The sequence below is a fragment of the Neodiprion fabricii genome, chromosome 2 (genome assembly GCF_021155785.1).
Source record: "Neodiprion fabricii isolate iyNeoFabr1 chromosome 2, iyNeoFabr1.1, whole genome shotgun sequence".
Classification (NCBI taxonomy): Eukaryota; Metazoa; Arthropoda; class Insecta; order Hymenoptera; family Diprionidae; genus Neodiprion; species Neodiprion fabricii.
The window spans coordinates 34,533,028-34,546,298 of record NC_060240.1 but is presented as its reverse complement, the minus strand read 5'-3'; positions in this window follow the sequence as shown (position 1 = coordinate 34,546,298).

The window sequence follows — 13,271 nt, the reverse complement described above, 5'->3', positions numbered from 1 at the left end:
CTGAAAAACATTCGTCTAGACAAAATGCGGTTATTATTGAGACTCGCTATGCGTCGTTGTTCCTTTTTTAGCATTTTGTTTGGCTGATGCGATTACATCGAAAGCGATTAAAACAGCAATTACGATATTGTTCCGACATTGAACATGCCGGAGTCCAATCTCTGGCAAGGATTTCAGGTTTTTATCTCAGTTCGCGTCTATCGCGATACTGGATTTATTCGTAAAAATGACAGGATACTTCGTATGTATTGGAACGGCTGGTTTCGTTGGGCAAAATTCCAGCTTACAGTCGCAGTGCGATTCTAGGGTCAAAATTTGGGGAAAATTTCATCACACGAAAATTCATTGCCTATAAATTAACACTCACTATGCAAACTTCCCGCGGTTAAAGAGTTGAAAAGTTTTCAGCCAGCTTGTCAATATACCTGCAGGTAAATTTCGGTAGCAGGGCCGTGGTGATGTCGAGGATAGCGGAAAGCTGGTATTTATAACAGTAGCTCGTCTCGAGTCGAGTAATGATTTCTCCATAGCCTAGTAGAAAGCGTGTCTGATTGTGAGCTGCAGGGGCTGGAAGGTAAAGGGTTGCAGTGTTGTGGGAGTGCGGTGAAGTTAGCGGTACGAAGTCGACGCCCTTTAAAAGTCTGCACCCCCCGGTGAAAGAGTGTCAGGCGAAGTCTTTGGAACAGAAACGGACCCAGTTCCTCCTCCCTTACTTACGGTTAATGCAATGAACGCGAACGGACCGCAAACGATCGTAAATCAGCCGCCCTATCAAACCCGGCTCAAAACCGCACCACTAACGGTGTGACTCGAGGCTAACAAATCCAATTGAGAGTGCCGTAAACAGGACTGCGAGGAGTGCTGCAGCCTCTGCTCTGAGAGCGGGTGCGGGGCCCGAATATCTCCACAATGAAATCTATATTTATGATCGCGGCCGACCGCAGGATCTCAGCGTCGGAGGCTGCGGGAATAAGATTCACCAAATCTCCGACCGGCGCGCAACGCCGTGCCCGCAATAAACGTGTCGTGAAAATCATTCGAATATATATCGCGGAATAATGTCTTCATAAAGGCCGACGGATTGCGCGACGCGTCCTGCAACCATGGACCACGGACCATGGACCATGGGCTTGAGCGCAGCTTCGGCACAACGTCGTAAACTTGTCGACGTGACGACTTCACCGTACCAATAAAACCGCGTTGTAAATAATACGCAGTATGCGCCGCTCTCGGCTGCAGTTACGCGTTTGAACTTTACCGAGAAAACTCTACGCCCAATAACTATGACATATTTAACCGCTAAACGTTATGGAGTCCGACTGTATTGTCCATGGTCACCCCTCACCGGCCGATTCGCCAACCCCTCTTCCACCTTACTCACGTGCTGGTTCTTCTTTCTCTCCTGTTCTATCCAGCAGCCACCTCGTCTAATTTTATCGATCAACTTTCTCCGTTAGCGTGGAAATTTTTCGTGTTACGGTCCGACAAGGGTCCGCGAATAGATATTTGAAGGTATCCGGATAGCTGTAATACTTCGTCTTTCCGAAACCTTGCGTGATAAAGCGATCAAGACGTTGAGTACCGAGATAAGTGTCTGCTAATTTTGGCGACGACACGATACGTGAAATTTCGTTTTCACAAACGAAAAAAGCAGCCCTGCGGAGCACGTCTGAGTTGTTATGTACCATAAAATGGTTTACGCAGAGAACTTGCGAGCGGTCGCATGCGTGGTTGATTTGAAATTGAAATTGGGACGGGACATTTGGAGGTAACCGTTCCGTCCCGTTCCGTTCCGTTTTCTTTCGTTTCGTTTCGGCTTGTTTCTTTTCGGAGCGATAAGTAAGGTAGCTCGCGGCGAGCTTATACCATTGTTCCGTTCTCTTACCGGGTGGAAACAAATGACTACCACTATACCACCGGGCGTACATAAAGAGATTCGTTCGGTAAAAAGCGAGCACGCTCTTCGTTAAAACTAATATATGTCACCATTATTTTTAATAACGCAAAAAGGGTTTGAAGTAAGGTAAAAGGAGTAAACAAGAAAGAGGGAAAGAAGGGAAGAGGCACGAAATCCAAATTGGGTTACGTTACCATATGGCGTGACGGCCCCTAACGAGGGTGACTCTAGACTCACGACGTATTTATTAAAGGTCCGACGAGCCTTTCGCTCTCAAAGTGCACGCATCACCGGCAGAAAATATCCCGACCCGCGGTTTCTCTCGAATTCGCGAAAGCTTCGTTCGGCTGCGGCGAGGAACCGAGCGACTGTTTATAATTATATACATACAGACACCTTTATTGAGGTGAGTCTGCGGTTAATTACTCTGTTCCGTGAGGCAGACGAGCGGATATGTTTGAAAACGCATGGATACGTACAAATTTCTTCATTTCATCGCGTGATGCCGGGGATATATTTTAATATATCCTGAGCAACGGCTGAGGGTTCGTTGTAATTACACGCTGGATTACTAATTAACACGCGACTTAACAATTAAAAGTACCGCCGTCCATGCTCGCAACAAACTCTTGCCTACCACCCACCAAGTCGACGGCCCATCGCTGTCCCTGGTGTCCCTGCGGCACTCGTCCTCGTTTTTCGGATTAGAAATTCGTTTTTGCCCGTCACACCGGAGCTGGTTTAATGTCTCTATTAACGGTGTCGCTCTTAAACGAGAAGTCTCGCATGCGAGCGAAGTAAGATTTCCTCGTAAACCTTAAACACGCAGACGCTTCGGTGCTCGCTGAGTTTTTCGAATCTACCGTTTTTGCTTTTAAATTTCACGTGATTCGAACGAAGCAGCGAGGACCACGGAGCCACATATTCTGCATTACCTTTTTTTTTCTCACGGAGTGTGCAGCGTCCTGCGCTTGGGTTTGGTCGTAACGCCGGAAGGCACGGAGCCCTGTAGTCCTAGTTCTCGCTGCGGAGGATCGAGGACAGCGTGAACGGTGGATGCACAATTTTTTTAATTGGTACACACCCTCAAGTAATCCGATCGGTATAGGCCATGCCTAAATAAATCGGAGAGGATAAGAGTGTCGATAAATTTCGATTAGTTAAAGAGAGAAAGGGTAAGAGAAATGGAGACAGAGCTGAATGGGGGGATGGACGGAGCTATGAGGAAAAAAGAAAGTCTTGCCTCGTTCTTTGACTCGATTTAGATCTTGCGCCTCGGCCAGGTGCAACTGGTACATTCTTACGTATGCGGCGTCGAGATGAAGGGGGATCCGAGCACGTGTGGCTGTATGCCGCATTCGTACGCGTCGGGGGTACGTCGGTGAAGGTGTATTATGAGGGCGGCGTATTCAGCCCAGTTCTCGTAATGGGTTCTCTTATGCGGGCGCATTCAAGGATTACTGCTCCACACGCCATGCAGGCGAGCTGCACCGGCGTCCCAGGATGTCTTTGGTAATAATAATCCCGGCGTGATGGGGACCGCTCGTATGTATATTACACGTTATACCGCCTCGTTGAATAACCCGCGGTCCGAAGAACAGTAAACTTTGGTGGACCGAGCAATTAATAAATGTCAACTCGAGTTCGCCGCGATCGGATAAATTATCGCAGGCGTAAAACTATTAATCGCGAATATGAATGTCCTTCGTCGTTCTGTCGAAGAATTTGCACTCCGTAATTCCATGCGAAACATTATCGCCCCGCACACGCCGTACGAGAGCCGCGAGGATATTAATTTTCGCTTCTCGAGTGTACGATGGTGAAAACGATGATGATGATGATGATGATAATAAGCCGAAGTACCTACGTTCGAGAGGCCGTGTTAAACTCTTTCTCTGCGCTATCAAGACAACAGCTGCGATGCGCAACGCGCGCAGCAGCGCTCTGGCTATCACTGCAGCATCTCGACGTCTCTTTAGACTTTATATTCCACACCTTGAGAAAAAGTGAGACGGCTCGTACGGCCGAGGGATCACTGCTAATGGCCGATCAAGTTCCTTTTTATGTACCTCGATGTAGAGCCTCTATGGGCGCGTCGAGGTTACTGCGAGTTGAATTACTCGAACTCGGCACCTGTCCCACCTTTCTCCGTGAATATATAAAATACTATCGCATTTATTATTTCCGTTACTCGCGTCATCGTCGAAGCGCGTGCACTCGCCAAAGGGGGCAGCGAAATGGGTCAGAAAATGGAAAGATGGAATTCGGAAGATTTTTATAATCGGGATGGATAAATCAAAAATCGTAGGTTTTATTAACGGAAAGTTAACAGAGAAAGTGCCTGTCGATGGACAGTTTTTAATTACGTAAATCCACAGCATTGCATTTACCTTCGATAAATTGAAACAACTCAACTCATACATCTCATATTTGAATTTGCTAACCAGATAAAATCTAACGGAACAATACGTCGTATTTTGTGATATTTTTTGCTATACGCCGCGAAAGTTTAGGTTGACAATAAACGCCTCGTTGTGGGTCAACAAAAAAGTATTTTACGACGTTGGTGAAAGAGTTTAATTCACGAATCAGGTCAATTCATCGTATTGCCGACTCTGCCGAGCGTAAAATAGGCGCTATTACTGTTGACATGAAGGGAATGAATCGGAATAAATTGAGTTGACTCGTAACCTGATCTTTTCTTCTCCCATTTTTGTCTCTCGAATGGATCCTGCAGTCAACGATTTTGTACATATTCAAATGCTATTACTTGAACTTGGATAACAGCAATCGAGGGAAGAGGGAAAATAAAAGTACCACGGTAAAAGAATGAAAGACAAAAAATCACGCGAGGGTAAGGAGGGGCGATCCATCTCCACTAGTCATACAGTAACCGGGATAGACCGAAAAAAGTGTGAGCATCGCGATGGCGGAGGGAAGTGGTGGAACAAGCGAGGCAAGGTGCAGGCACCTAAATCACACCTAAATCACAACGAATGTCGTCGGATAACAATGGCCGTCATTCGCATCCATCTTATTAACGGATGTTAATCATGTCTTCGGTCGGCACGTCGCGCGCCTCGCGCGCATTGCCTGGCGGACCACCTCGAAGCGCGCATTGTTCGACGGAGCATAACACAGCCCAACCCTGCAGACCGCATCGCGCACCCCTCGACGGTTCATCCTTCCGCTTGCAGCTACGGTAATAAGATACCCGCGCCATCTTCGTATGTAAATAACAGCTCATTCGTTACTCGAATTCTCGGCCGAACGCGGGTTATTGGAATTTGGCGATCTTGCGCAGCTGTGTTAAAAATTGATCCCTTCAGAAGCTTGGATCACTGGGATCGAGAGTTCTTCGCGTGATAAGAGCTGCTCGAGTGCCTGGATTGCTCGGAGGGATTGGAACTGGTCATGATTCTCGGGGCGCGATAAACCCCATCACCAAATTATAACAAGTGCGGTTTTAACTGCTCTCAGATTCCGCCTGCACGGGGTGGCAGGGTGATTAAGCCATCGTCTAAGCCAACGCGCGTACGTCCATTATAATTAGAGGCAGGTGTGTGTATAGGAACGTGATAGCGATGAGATGAACTCTGACCCGGTACGCTTGGGTCCGGTCAAAGTTGGTACGCGATGCGCGTGTAGGAACCTACGCAAACAGGTTTGATGGGAAGTGTTGCGCCGGGAAAGAGAGTTTCTCGAGTCCGAAGGCGCGGTGATTAGACACACCTCGTAAAAATAAAAACCAATTTTACTAATCGATTGATTTTGCCTTTTTTCTCGTTCCCCAAAGTGTTTTCGTTTTCCACTCGTTTCTTTCTTTCAATTTCTAAGGGGGCACGTGGGCGTGCATAATTATCACTTTGGTTGACAAAATATGTCCCCAGATGAGGCCCCCTGATATATGTATACGTGACTCTGGAAGCTCCGAGGTTCCCAGGCTCGGTTCTCCGTTAAACCGTATACGCTGCTGCACCTTAAGGACGGGGAAATATTTGTGTATGCTTTCAATCCCGACACCTACCCGCGGTAACAAATTATCCCCCGCATCTCGGGGTTCTTTATCTCTCGGGAGGCGAGGGCTTCGCTTCGCTTTGTAAAAAATTCCATTCGGCGTGATCCGACGAGGGGCACTGCAAAACAGATATCGAATGCCAAATTTTGTTATAAACAACTTTGGATGAAATTTACATAAATGGAATATACCGGAATGCGAATTAGTTTTCCTTCTCTCTCGAGACGCGCGATTATACAGGGATAAAAAGTGATCTTTGTCTTCAACCTTTGGGAATTCCCCCCGTGCCACGCTGTATATCCTGCTGTCGGGAATTTTTTACACGGCTTAAATATCGAGGATTGTAACGGGTGCCCACACGCTGCACGTACGGCATGCGAAATCGCGCGAATATGTCACTTCTTGCGGCGGTTCAAAGTGTTGCGGATGACTCGGTCGGGCCCCACCCACGCATACCGAGACGCTCACACGGGGCCCGGTTGTCTCGCGAACGGTCTAGAGATGCTTTATGTTTTACGTTCCATGTTTTATGCGCGTGGTGCAGCTGCCCGGTGCCAACACCCCCGCACTGAATATTCAAATTAACAGCCGAGGCCACTTTGGAGACCCTCGCGTGTCTGCAGAACGATAAAAGAGGGGAAGACGCCGGAGAAAAAGAAACGGGGGGGTAAAAACACACACACACACAAGTAACTATATATTCAAAACTAAAAATGCTTCACGAATATCATATTCATATAACCGCACCAGGCCTCACTTATATTGTTAGTCTTGGGGAGTCGCTGCAGGAATTTTCGAATCACCCGTGAAAATCGGGACAATTTTCTGGCGCAGGGGTTCGTCGAGGCTCGAACGGTTAAACCTCGAAAGTGAACGAAACTCGGGACGACACACGACCGGTGTCCCGAGAGCGAAGCGAAGCAAGGAAAAGGGTGTTAGGTTCACTTGGGTGGTCCTGCGGGTCCCCAAGGATTAATCGGCGATGTCCCTCAGACGCAATATAAATTGGGCTGCCCACTGCCCGTCGGTCTCGGCTGTTCGTCTCTCGTCTTCTCGTCTCTCGTCTCTCGTCTCTCGTCTTTCCTCTCGGCCTCGCCTTGCTTCGCCTTGCTCCACCCTCTCTGTCGTAAGGATTATAAATACGCGGTCCTCAGGTCCTTAACATCTTTGTAGATTGATATCTCCGCGCCTCCCGGAGTATTGTTTCTGGTCAGCTTTCGACTTTGATTAAACTTGCGAAGACGCTGCAACGTAAACTGGAAACCTTCTAAGTATCGCGTAAGAACGAGGGATGCAACAAATCCTAACAGTTTTTTAAGCGATTTTCATCATTTATAGGATCAGGTAAGCCCGTTCATGTTTGTCGTCGAAGCGAAAAAAGGTCAGATAAATTCTTGCACTTTGAATTCTTTTTCGATACTCATGCACGGAGTGTGAGAAGGTTCTACGCCCGAAAGAGTCAGATTAAGCCCTGTCAAAGCTTGTGGCGCACACCTTTTAAAGTAGCTATCGACAAGAGGAGAAAAGAATGTCGCACTATCGTCCAAGGCGAAAATTGAAATCGAGGGTTTAACGGAGATAGCGTACAGCTGTATATCCGGAGGCATTGGACCCGATCCAGCTGCCGATCGACTAACGCGAGCTGTTTACTCCCACGATGGCGGGTCGGCGATATTTATGCGTTTCGTGTTTCGGTAACTCGCAGCCGTGGCGTCGGCCTATCAGCAGCGGCGTTCGCATCGGCGAGGCATCCCTTACACGCGACGCGACGCACTTAACGCTGCGGAGAGAAGCGAGCCGGCGAACCTCGCCCGTGTCACACGCGATCGACCGACGCCGTAAAGTTGCGGGCGTCCCGAAGGAAGGGAGGAAGGGTTGAGGGAAAGGACGCGCCGCGGGACAGCGCCAAGAAGTGTACAATGGCATGTATCGCATGCGCGCGCGACTCGACATCCTCGAACGGTGTCCGACAAATGACGGGACCGTCGTGTGTGGTCCCACCTGCGTGGGTGTCTCGGTTCGGCGCGGCTGGTCCCCTCTGGTCCCCCGAGGGCCGCGCCTAGAGATAACCCTATCTGCACCCGAACGGCCGAGGGTTAAGGTGCTTTCGAGGCGGAAGCCTGACGTCCGTCGCGACGATTCAGCGGCAGGCCTACGGAAACCCTTGAAACGTGGATCGAATACGCGTTGCTTCTATCCTCGCACAATCAGTCACCGCGGGTTATCGTCACTTTTCAATGCCGATTTCCTCCCCTCGACATCGCGCGTCGATTCTCTCGCAAGAATGTTCAAACTGTTCGAATAACATCTTCTCTGCAACATCCCAGAACCGGACTTGAATCCTGAATGATCGGTGCGTAAAAGAACTTGGAAGAAGCTGACACTGGGTCTTTTTGTATTCCGAACTTTTTAGCTTGACAGTGTGCGAACGTGACGGCTGAAAGCACTTTGACGATAATCACTCACCTAATCGATTCTCCCTTAGTTTTGGCACTTGTCGCTTCATTTCTACGGACAGGAAGTGACTTTTCCAAAAGCATGCATCCAGACTTGAAGCGCGGTAACATTTCCACCCTTAAGTGGTTGCCTCCTCGTTCCGGCTCCGAAGGACTCGGGGATCGGTAATTACCGGGGACAATCGTCGATTTCCGGCCACTCGAGAGTCGAGAGAGCCGCGGTCCCAGGGGTTGACACCCCGGCGGCTGGTTTGAATCCGTCGTCACCCTCGGCTAGCTGCCGCACGTGACTCCTGAGCATTGTTTGCCCCAGGATCTCCGGACGCAAGGATCGCGCTGCGGTCATTGTCGGGCGCCGCGGGGATCATGGACCGAGGTAAAGTGCCGGGGAGAGATTTCGGAAATTCCGCGTCAAATTTCTGGCCAGAAAACGCTGCTTTCTAATCACCGAGTTCACGCTCCCGGAAGTGCACCCTTAGAACGATCCACTCAAGACCAGAGACCGGGACGGTCGTCGGTCCTTGTCTTTGCTGTACGGAAGCGTGAACTGCCTCACTTTTGAACAGGTATATACACGCATAGGTGCGGTATTTGTGTAACATTGGTTAAAACAAACATACATACACCAATGTGTGTACAAGAAATAGAAAAGAACTCATATTATACCCGAAAAAGTTGAATCAAATTAAGGCCGACCGGCTTTCAAGCATTTAGGCTGGGATTCGGGGCTCCGTGCAGGGGCATTAAACAGGTGAAGGTCCTTTTGCCGCGGTCGCGTTAGCGCGTTGAATTGCCTAAAGACTATCATAAACTCCTCTACAACCTATCAGCGGTGTACCCAAGCGAGCTGCACCGCGCTATTGAAAAGCAGTAACAATAAAATATTCAAATGAGGGAGGGTGGCTACATACACAATGCATGTAGGCCGTTCGGCCGAGCTAATGCGCTTGTCCCGCACGGTTAAAATCATGTCCGCGTCTGTGTTTTACGCCCAGATTCTCTCTCTTTCTTTCTCTCTCGCTCTTTCCATCCCGGCTTTATACGCCTCCGGTATACCGCGGACCCTTTTACTCGTCGTTGATGAATCGGCTATTTATGTATTTAATCGCTCGTAAAACGTCGTCTACTGGACAGCGATCAGATCGCGACGCGAGGTCTGACGTTGTGTAGGCCTTAGGATCCCAAACTGACGCATATTCTATTCAACTTTGCCTATCTCTTCACTTACCAATGCACGTTTATCACTTTCACAGACTACAAATATTTTCAATACAATCTCTCAGGAAATGTTACTCCATTCTTTGCCAACAATTGTCTCTCGGTGATAATTCTGCTTGTTCTCTGAGCTTCGGACGAGTACTTTTTATATTCGTTCCAATGTATTTGAAGAAAACAAGAAAAGTGATATGAATTCATCGAAGTTACTTAGGCAACGCTCGAAGAAACGCGTATACATAATTAAATTAACAATGGAAAAGGTTACATTTGTCTACAATTCGATTCGGTTATCTTTTTCTTTTCTTTTGTTTTTTTTTTCTTCTCGACAACAAAAAAACCTCTGCCCTGAAATTATTTCGGAACGCGTTAACGAGCAATTAATACAATGCCCCGAATCGAACAGAGCTACGCTAAGTAATTGAAAACGATGATAATCCGTGTCCAGGAGAGCAAGACGATCCTCGCGCGGTGGAAAACGGCACCATTCCTTCCTCCCAACACCCTTATTCCGGGTATCTTGCGGAGGTCGTTAGGATCGCGACGCGTCGTCGTCTTAACAGCGCGGGAAATCAGCGTCCCCTAGGAGCGCCGGGGATGCTATATGCGGTCGTTTCGGTCGTCCTTCGAGGATAAATGTCGTCCACGTGTGAGGCATTGTTCTGGAAGGTCCGCTATCTGTCTGTCGCGCAGCACAGTGTTAGGTTACAGGCATTACCAGCTCTCAGATAACCGGCGCATCCTGCGTCCGGGACAAATGCTTATGGCCCGTAGGAATCGTGCGCGATACTACGAATCTTTATGGTCCGAGGGTCAGCCGTCTGGGTCGGTCCTTCCCCTCCACCCCCCCCCCCCCCCTTCGGCCTCCCCCTGTCACCCTCGATTTTTCACGAGGCCTGGAGGAACGGGGGTGTGGCTGCGCCCTCGTCCCGGCCTCATCTTCACCTGCGTGCGCCCCGACGTTTTTTTCCCCTTCGTTGTCGGATATTACGCGGCCAAAACGACGCTAAGTGCCGCGATTAGACGCCGTTTACCCGGCTCATATCTCCAACCGGCTTTGAAATATGAATATCAACGGCATTCCACTATCCCCATGTCTGTCCGCCGCCGCCGCCGCCACCGCATTAGGTTCTAATAACTCCCGTGTCCAATGGGATTTATGCATATTTTTCAGATTTTTCATATTTTCATACGAGGCACGGATACCCGCTCGCGTCTCAGCTTTAGTCCAGAGTACATAAATTTCTATGAAACGAGGGGATGGTATTTTTTCAGTTTTCAGGCCACCAGGCTCCCTCGTTTTCTATCTCTCTCTCTGTATATATTAGGGTGGTGACGAATTTTTTTTGGACCACCCCTTGAATCAACTTCGAATAATTCAAAAACAATTCCCAAATTTTTTTACATTTTTACTTGAATTATAATCAAATCTATACGTCCAAGATTTTTGGTGTATATTAGCGCTACTATCTGAGGAAAAATTCACATGCGATAAGTATCAGAATTTTGATTTTGAAATGACTTACCATATGTGTAGTAAATTCACTACTAAAAATAATAACTCCCTTCATCTGGAGTTGCTGAAAATAGGTGAGGAATTAACCGGTCCCACAACCCGATAAGAAAGCCCAGAGAAACGACGGCGGCCCTGAAACAGATTGCTCCATCCGTGACCAATCTTTATATGAAGAATTGCGGAATTTTTGAATCAGATACAACGCAGCTATCAGCAGTGACCTACCTTCAGCTGGATTAGAATGCAATTCGTAGCATCTGTATCAGATATTGCTCGGGCTCATCATTGATGCTACAGAAAACTGAGAGAATAGAAACCTTGTCCATATCCGGTAATAAGATTCGACTAATAGAAAGCGACGCCTTGAACTATTCCAGAAACTTGAAAATACTCGGTCTGTCAAAGAATGATTTGTCGGATATAAAAGACGGAACTTTTGATAAATTAAATAAACTGCAAAATCTTTCCATCGAAAAAAATGAACTTACTTCGCTGAGCGGGGAACATACCTCGAGCTGTCTCATATCTCATGTTTCTGTTGGGAGCTTTTGGCCAATTGGTAAAATTAGAAACGCTGAACATGAACCACAATAAATTATCTGTCATCGAACAGAAATTGTTTCTGAAATTAACCAGCTTAGAAAGTCTATCGTTAATTGGAAATCAGGTGACAAGGGTACATTTGTGTGGTTTGAATTCGTTTTATAGCTTAAATCTCGATCATAAAAAGGCAAGGAACCGAACAAATAGTTGAGTGTGGAACGGTTTTGCGACGGCGACATATAACATGCATAGCTCCTACAGTAAAATAATCGCGAATGGAAGAAACTTGTTTCCTTATCCGCGAGGCGATTAGCTGGCCGCGGTTCGTTTTGCACCTGCCTTTGTTTCGCGGGCGAGTCGTATTGTAGTTCCTTTTGTCCAAAAATCATCCAAATAAGAGGGCCGAGTGCCTTTTGGCAGATAGAGGTTATCTGTCGGACCGGTCCCCGGGGGACCGACGCCGCTCGAAAATACCTCGGCCAACTCGAACTGGGGCCTCCGACCGCGACATCGCCTCGAAACCAGGCACGCGTGACCGTGAAACAAAAAGCGCCTCGCATCTCTTTCCAATCGCCTCGCTCTGCTAATTCAAAGGTTCTCCCAGGTGTCCCTCCTCTTTTTCTCTCATTCTCCCTATAGATATCTGTGCCAACCTTTAGGACCCCGGGACTCCTTGCAGGACATCCGCAAACCTCCGACAGTCGTTGCTGAAAATCTGCAGGCCAAACTTGTATTCACAGAAGATGTGCCGTCTCGTGTTTTATTTACATGTCGATAAAATCAATGACATTTTACTCTGAAGATCGCACGAACGTACGTGAGTATTTGGAAGGCGAATCCAACGACACGTGTAAGCCGTGAGGTCGATCCCGCTGACATTGACAATGATACTGATATCGTTCATACGAATGCGTACGACGTGTGAGTAGTTGAGTAGTATCTTTCCTCCGGTCCTCGGCGATGCATTTAAAGCGACTGGGACGGGATCGAACCTTATAAGGTAAAGCTGAGCACGTTCTCGTTGCGTAGTTGTCAGTGCCGAACACACCTGCGCGAACTATAAGCGAAAGGTGTTGTAGGTACGAGGGGGAGAGTCGTCGTAGGCGTTGTAGGTATACACGCGGTATCCAATGTAGAGGCATAAAAAACGAGGGGAGAAATTAGGATCGTAGTGAATATTTATAAACTGGGGTGATTGAGATGAAAAAATCGTCGGCCGTTATTCCGGTACACGACGAGAAGATCGTAGAGAAGGCGCGAGAGGGAACGAGACGGAGAGAGATCAGGGAAGCTGGCAGCGTTTCGACGTTTCGGAATCGCATCCCGTGGCTCGGGCAATTTTTAACACCCGTGAAAGGAGTAATCGCCTCTTTAAGAAATCCTGACAGAGCAATAAGTTAAGAATAATAAATCCGTGTTGGCGCTAAGGAATATACAAGGGTACGTATTCGGATGCTTAAGGAAAGGCTCGCTCCGGGCCATCCTCCTTTCCTAGACCTCAATTTTTCACCCAAACCGAAACTACTCGGGTATCATATCGAGCCACGGTCCCGCGATTTATCGATACCCGACCAGAAAATATCTGTCAGGATAACTTTAACCTCCGACGAATATTACACCGCCATG